Source organism: Saccostrea cucullata, unplaced genomic scaffold (assembly GCF_032062105.1).
Source record: "Saccostrea cucullata isolate Sc308-1 unplaced genomic scaffold, CSIRO_AGI_Scuc_v1 ctg10095, whole genome shotgun sequence".
Classification (NCBI taxonomy): domain Eukaryota; kingdom Metazoa; phylum Mollusca; class Bivalvia; order Ostreida; family Ostreidae; genus Saccostrea; species Saccostrea cuccullata.
In genome coordinates, this window is record NW_026928364.1 from 17,499 (window position 1) to 26,247 (window position 8,749).

The window sequence follows — 8,749 nt, forward strand, 5'->3', positions numbered from 1 at the left end:
TTATGCATCTCATCAGATTTTTTTGAGTCCACGAGCATTTTTCATTCTGGTGCTCAATATGGAGAAAACGTTTGATGATAAGGTTGGAGAAGAAGTTTGTAAACAAGAAGGCACCATATTTAAGGGATGGACACACAGAGGTAATATTTAGCTCACATGAGCCGAAGACCAAAAAAATGAAAGAAAATTTACATATGCATATCGAACTCTGTTGCTAGTCGGAATGTGTGAAAAGACTGAAAGTATAAATTGATCTTCTAAATGCATGATCTTTTAATGCTTAAATGTTTGATAAAAAATAAAATTTAATGTACTTGTATATTTCATTTCTCAAATATAAAGAGTTTTGCAAACAATTTTAAGAATAATGATAATTGGTATAATTTCATAAAAGAAATTATTGTAAAAATATTTTATCTCTATTCAGATTATCTTGAATTCTGGATGAAGTCCATTCACCATTACAGCAGTGATAAGGCCCCAGTCCTTCTAATTGGAACACACAGTGAGAACAAAACAGAAAAGGTAAAAACTCCTTGTCTCTGGTAAATAAAATTAAAGTTTTATGCTATCAAATTTTGCAGAATTGTCAAAATGAATATTTTTTAAAAACATGTGGAGTAGCTTCGAATGTTTTGTTTTAACAAGCAGTAGAGTTAAAATGCACTACACAGTCTCTAAACGTTCCGTATATACTCGCGTATAAGTCGGTATTTTGGGAGTTCAATTAATTTTACGTCCAAAACTCCATGTCCGACATATAGGCGAGTCTTTAAGGATACACCAAGGTTTCCAAATGGCAGAATTTAATTTGCTTGTAATTCTTTCATTATCAAAGATAGCATATTAAAAGTATATATCATTTGAAAGCTTGTTAAATTTACTATTTAATGATCCTAATTTAAACTTTCATTTTATTCTTCTTAAAAAATAATTAATATTTTAATATAAATGTAAGTGCATTTGTATTTTATAAATCAACTTTTTTGTATTCCACCTCTCAAAATCACAATTTTGCCTCAAGGTAGATTAAAGATTGAACTTAAAAACCGTCTCTCAGATTTTTGATAAATCTTTTAGTTCAAAAGTTACATCCATTTGTCCTTCAATGTTACCAATTTATTAGCCCAATTCTGCATTTCCCCCAATAATTCAAGAACTAAGCAAGATATCAAAAATCTGAGATACGCTTTTGCGAACACACATTTGAGACACAATCTAGCCAGTTTTCAGAGAAATTGGTCAATAAATAAGGGAGCTGAATCCTTTGAAATAATACCACCAACTGCCTGATCTTATTTTACAGTAGAGATCAAAAACCCATTACACAACAAATTCTGCCAAAGCTAGAAATATATGACACCTTGGAGATTCAGCTTTGGATACCTGTCACTCATCCACATTTTCTATGCATATTCACAAGAATGGGAGGTTCTTTTCTATATTTAAGTGTTTTAAGGACATTGGCAACGTTTCTGGTTTTCGTATAGAATTTTTCAAGATTTTTTTAACAGGTTTAATGGTACCAAACATGTTCAATTCAGGTCTTTTTTACCTATCAAGCCAGCCTTCCTTTAACGATTTTGTCAAATCAATGTTTTTACAATTTTCAATGCATTTCCTATCTAAAATGTTGATAAAATGGGCCTTTATTATTTTTAACCATACGTTTTCTCTAAAAACTATTTATTTCATAAGATTTATACATAAAACACATTGTTGAAACCTTATTTCCGATGACATGCATATAATTTGGCTGAAAATGCGAATATTGAAACAAAACACAGAAATACCAGCACTGTTCTTTAATTTTGAGTTACATCCCTTTACTGTAATAACATCTAATCATTATTCATAATGATCAAGAGAGTGGTTGTTTGTTTCTATTCTATAATTTACTTAATTGGAAACGAACTGTCAAAAAAGATTTTTGCAAGGATTTATAGTAACTTTTTAATGGTGCATCATTCACACAACCTATGGAATCGTTCTCATTCGGTCCACCTAGCTATCAACACTTTCAGCATAATTATTTCACACCTTTGCAGTTCCCAGCAATCATTTACCTATTCTAAATGACGACCTGTTAACTGTCTGCCCCCTCAACACAATGTAAACAAACCCATCGCTGCTTTTCTTTTATTACTGTAGAGTTGAATATATCCGATAAAAAAACACACGTGCTTTTGTTTACCTCTCAGTCTGTTACATATGCTTTCTTTGTTTTCAGCGCCTAGAGAATTCCATACGGGAGATCACTCTCAATGACTTTTTATCATAAGTAAAGAAACCTGGGTATAAACCTTTTTTCTCCGGAAACCCTTCGTTTCCAATGACCTTAATTAAGTAAAATAGGTTCAATTCTGAATCAGAAAGATTTCCCGGCAAAATGGTAAGAGCTAAGCTCCTCCTCCTATCTCATGGTCATTAGTGACCTGTTAGATCTCCTTCTGTAAATCTAGAGCCCCTCTAGTTTAATTACTGATAGCCTCTGTTTTGCTAGTGAAGAATTCCCCAAGTGGTCACAGTGATTTATTGCTCCATTCAGGAACAGACAGTCACAGATCGAATCAGAAGCTTCAATAACGGCACATTCACATGTGGTAGTGTTTATGTTTTATTACTGTTAAATAATTAGAAAACCATTTAATAATCAGCAATAATTTTTCATGCATTATAAAGCAGTGATTAACATCCTTTTCTTAGCCAAAAATCTCAAAATTGACAAAATTCTTGAAAAAAGCCTTTGGTGTATCCTTAAAAGATATGTAGTATTTTACAAATATTTCGGGCGATTATCGTTGAACAAAGTCTGGTTATATTATATCATATATGTATTTGAACACATGAAAAAAGTATTTACATATTTTTGAATAACTTTCTTTTTAAGTGTGCGTTACTTATTTTTTAAATTATCTAAAATCACATTTCAGCTTATTTATCAAAATATTAATTGAAACAAGGTTAAAAGACCAGGGCATTGATTTGAAATAGTCAAATTATTCTGGCAAAAAGTTGTACCGACTTATAAGCGGGTCAATGGCAAATCCCTCCAAAATAACCTCAAAAAATACAACCGACTTATAGGCGGACCGACTTATAGGCGAGTATATATGGTAACGCCCAAAAATAGTTTGATATCCTAAAAGAATATGCGAAGTTTCTAAAGAAGAATATGGACATTAATCACGTATTCTTTTTTAATTTGATATATGGAATCAATTACGGAATTATATTGTAAACGATTAGAGATATTTGTTTGTCTGATTCTTCTCATGTGAATGATCAAGGACTTTAATTCATATGTTATCTGTTTGTTTGTTGTTTAAATTCCCTCTCGAATATTTTTCACTCAAGTTGAGACGCCATAACTTCCTGATGTAGAGCTTCAAACTTTGTCCCATACTCGGCAGTAAGGGTCATTGAGTAGTAAGAGAGCAGTGAAGCTACTGCAACAATGGACCTCGGTTTATATGGTCTCATCTGAAGGATCGGTCTCCCGTCTCACTGTGGGATTCGAACCCGCGACATAATGATCAACTCCGTACACGGCGACTCTAAAGCTTTCGCTCTTACCACTGGACCACATAGGCGAAACTCATATATTATAAATGAAAACTAAATGGTTGCTGAATATTTTATTATTAAGTATTTTGAATAAGTATAATATCTGCTATTTAAATTATATTCACGTTGATAACAATTGTAAGTAGTGCCCCAAGTTCTCATTTATATTGCTTATAATTTTATACATTTTACCTTGCATTAGATTAAGTTTGTCTTATAAAAAGATAAAAGACTGCTTTATTTTATTAGCTTGACTATTTTTTTTTTACATCTTTTCTACTGATTTTATTAAATAACAGAATCTTTCAACAGGAGAAATTAATGTTTTTCCGAGAAATATGGAAAATTCTAGAAATGAAGGAGAAAAAGTTGCACAAACATCTTGATGTGAAGAGACAATTTGCAGTTGGATTCCATGACAATGAAAGTATCGAAAAAATTAAACTGTCAATTCTTGATGTTGTTCAAAAACTTGATCACTGGGGTGAAGAACTACCACAATCATGGGCTATGTTCGAAAAATTCTTTCAGGAAAAGAAAAACGTCAAGATTATGAGAAAAGCTGAACTTCAGAGATTCAATGAAGCATTGCCAGAGGGAATAAAGCTCCAAACTGTAGAAGATATAAATGTTATGCTGCAGTACTTCCATGACATCAGAGAAATTTTACACTTTATTCAAGAATTTCTCAAAGAAGTAATTATTCTTGATCTTCAGTGGTTCGCAGATGCATTTAAAAATGTTATAACAGATGAAAACCATGCAAAGGAGGATTTATTTCACCTTGCCTCAGAGTGGGACCACTTCAATGAAACTGGAGAGTTAAATGACGCGCTACTGTCTGCTATATGGAAGATGAACAACAATGGTTACATTGAACACAAAGATGAAATCATGAAGTACATGGAGAAGCTAGGACTCTTAGCTAAAATGAATGACAAAAAATGGTATGTTCCGTGTATGAACAAAATGACATTTCGTATGGAATACTTTTCATCATATCCTGCTTCATCAATCATTTGCTACGGATTTGATCTTCTTCCTGCTGGCGTTTTCCATCGTCTTATTGCAACTTGCATTCAGATTCCCTTGGAGATTTTTTCTGATGGAGACCAGGACTGTATTTATCAGACGGCATCTGTGTTCACATATACGGACAAGCACCATAATATTCTGCTTGGAATGACGCAAACAGAAATTCAACTGCAAGTGTTTGTTGTGGAGGGAGAAGTTGATGTTTCAACCTGTCACCAGATCAGAGAAATCATTGAGCTTATATTGCACAACCTTTCCAGCACCTTCGAGAAGAACTCAGAGTTCCATGTTGCGTTCAAATGCAAATCTGTTGGATTTTGTGATAGCAAAGAAAGCGCTGTCATCAGTGAATGTAAGTTTACAAAAGAAACATTTCTGTGTCCATCCTGTCCAGCAAACAAAAAGCATCGTATTAACACAGAAGATATCACAAAATATTGGAAACAGGTAATATTTTTTAAATGTACATTGCTTAATATAAATTAAATTTGGTATTAAACTTCTATTTCCTCTATTTTTCAAAGACCTAAATAAAGTTATTACCTTTTCTACTTAATATAAACGAGAAAATAAAGAGGCATTCAGCTTAAAATAATAAATTTTGTCGGAATAGGACCATCTGAAATTGGTAGAGCCTAGCAGACACAAATTTTGAAAGCAATACCTGAAGAGATGTATAAAGGTCCCGTCATTTGGGATTGATAATTAAATATATCAAAGTTGTGAAAACTAAAGTATTGATATGAAGATATTTTACTTCTCGCCATGCTGAAATGCCTTTTTGTAAAGGAGCATAAAAGAATCATGACGTTCTTTAGAAAACTTTTTCAGAACCCCAAGCATCACATTTGCAAACAAAGTTGTCAGATAACATACACCTGTACCATGTTAAAAAGATAAAGATTAGGTGAACTCCTTTCTTTATCTTGTGTTCATAAAAGACCTAGAGAAACCTTTCGAAACGTGAATCGTTCAATTGAAAATTTTGCTTGAACAATAATTCTCTTTAAATAAATAAAGCAAAATAATTTCTTGGTTAACTGTATTTTTCATTATGTATGTTTGTTTAAGTTGGTCTGTTCATATTAACTAAAGGAAAGGGAATTTTCTTTCAGATAAAAAAAACGAGTGTTGCCGGTGCTACAGTAACCTCTGGAAAGGACCTTGGAGGTCGATCTAGATTTGCCAAGCTTGGAATGGCAACAAATGACGTGTTAATTCAGGCATGTAGAGATATCCTGGAGTTTGAGGTACCATCAATCCATATTGAAAACAAAGTGAAATCATCACAAATCAAATTAAACAAAGATCAGAAGGATCTCGTGCAAAAAGCTAAGAATTCTGGCTATAAGATTTTTGACATTACATTAACGTACACCTTGATCAGAAACATTTGCTCGAAGATTCCTAAACCGGCAAAAGGAACATGGGGAGGAAACAGTATGCCTGCTGCAGGAGAGATTACGATCGGGGATGATATCGAAAGAATTAGGTTGATCCGAAACAGATTGACTGCGCATGTGAGTTCAGCCTCAACCCTTCAGACAGAATTTGATGACACCTGGTCAATGATGTCAGATATCTGCCAAAGACTTGAAACCTTCACTGGAAAGAAGTACTCGGATAACCTTAAATACATTCAAAAACTAACCCTGAAAGAGGAAGATGAAGATGATATCATTGAAAAGGTTAAAATGGAAAGTCAGCATGAAATGATGAAGACAATCATGTCTGATGTGCAGGAACTTAAAGCAGCAATATTGAAGCCTGAAAGCAAGCATGCATCAAATTAGAAGTACATGTATTTCTTATTAGAGTGTTACATTAATCTTATTTATACTCATTTAGAGTTATTTTTTCAACTCAGTACAATTTCTATGCAAGTGTTTGTAGGGTTATAATATTATTACAATCTGGATGTTTTTTTTCTTTAAAACTTGATCCACTTTGTTTTCTTTAAACGTAACAATTGCACCTTTCTCTGGATATATGTCATTTTAAAGTTCTTGTAGAAGAACTTAAAAAAGTATTGAAATTCCAAACATTGTAATACATTACTATGCACCTTTTGAACCCTGGTTTAAATATATCCGAACAATACCATTAAAGTCAATGTTTATTCATCTTGTTATTGTCGGTCATACTTTCCTTCATTATCCGAGTCTTGTTATAAAAAATTTTGTCTCTATTCATTTTCACATTGTGTTGCAAATTATTTCTTCCAATTACGTCCATATTTGTATAGTCCCACTTTACAAATGAAGAAATTTGGAAAGGCCTGCTAAAGAATCTATACTTAGTCGTCTATAAGCTTGCACAACATTTGGTCCGTAGACTATTTTTAAACCTCACTTGTACGTTAAGTAATTCTCGTTAAGAAGAAGATTTAGAACAAGTAATGTCCTATTTTGCAAACTAAACAGAGGACTTAACTTTCATTTAATTGTGAAAGAGATTATAATGTACAGTTCATGAATTTTCACCTTTCTTAACGTTTCATGAAGTGTCAACGTATTGAAAGACATCATATAATCATTTTTTATGATTAAATGGTCTATAAATTATTTCTCTGGTATCCCAAAGTACGTGAAAGTTTTGTAAATTACAAACAGTAAGACTCCATGAAATATTACAAAATAGGTGTAAAGCAAACACAGGCCTCCAAAACATCAGAGGTGGGATCAGGTGTCATGGAGGATTGAGCATCCTCTGCCGTCCAAATTCGTTTCAAATCAGAATCCCCTATATTATGTCTTACATTTTTAACAAAATAAATAATCAGCAAGTTTCAATACAACAGCAAATTAACTTTCAAAGATATTTACATAAATTTGTCATGCAGTAGGTAGAAATAATAACAATAAATGTCATCTTTATATTATTTGTGTACTTGAAAACCAGAAGGCAAAGTATATTAGAAGTGGAATCAAAAATAATTTTCAAAAAAAAATTCTCGGCGTACGCTCATTATTTTAGTGGAAGAACACCTCACATTCTTTTTTAATATAACCGTATTACATAAAACATCTTATAAATGAAGCACTACATAAGTTTCTTTTCACATCTAAAATAACAAGAATTTGTTTAGCACTATATGCATCCGTCATATTCAAATTGGATAGGGTGTCGTTGAAATATATTTGTACGAAAATATCTTAGTTTCTTACTAGAACATTAAACATTACTAAATCATTGCAGAAATTACGATGAATAATTATGATTATCCTTCTTTAGATATTAATATATTAATACTAGAATGAAAGAATGTCAAATTAGCATGAAAAAAAATAACAAAAAATTGTATTCTTTAAAATAATTCATTTTTGAATTTTGAAATGTTTCAAACTAAGTAATGACAAAATTTAAAGTAAAATGAACACAGAGAAAAGAATATTTTAAGTCCAAGATGGTCTGAGTGATGGGTTTGCTAACGACGAACGTCAACTGAACGAAAGATGCGGTTTGTGTTCGACCGTAACACCAAGAGGTCACAATACAATGGTAAGACGTAATTGCATGTTGCTAGCTTCTGTTAATTGTTGCGTGTGAACTAAATATAAAAAACGAACAGTAATCGAGTTCAAAATAGCATTACAAACTTGACACAAAGCCAAGGTCATTAGAGATGTGATCAGGTGCCATGGAGGATTGAGAATTCTGAAATCTGTCAACCTGTTAAAAACGTCAAATGCCTACTTTGATAATAGGTTGAACGGATAATTCGGAGACAATTCAATGTAAAAAAAAATATGGCAAAACAAGTTGCAAGAAAATCATTAGATAGGGTGTCCAAAAAGGGAATAGAAATGTTACTACATATTTTTCATAGAAATTAGATTCTTGTCACTGGGTCTTGTACTCACTATAACTACATGTATTCCAGCTAAAGGAAATCAGTGTTTACATACTCCTCCTCATTAAAGGTTTGAAACTTTAAAGTCACTAGCAGCAGTCTCATGTCCGAATCCTAGGTTATATTTTTTTTATTTTGAACGATATCTGAAATGTGATTTTTTTTTCACAATGTAGTTTATTCACTTGTCTTGATTTTTTATCTTTAAAAAATCTAACTGTAAAAACATGCACACAATGAATCACTCTAATAAATAAAAAATAATCAAGACTTGGAAAGGCATTTGTATCCTGC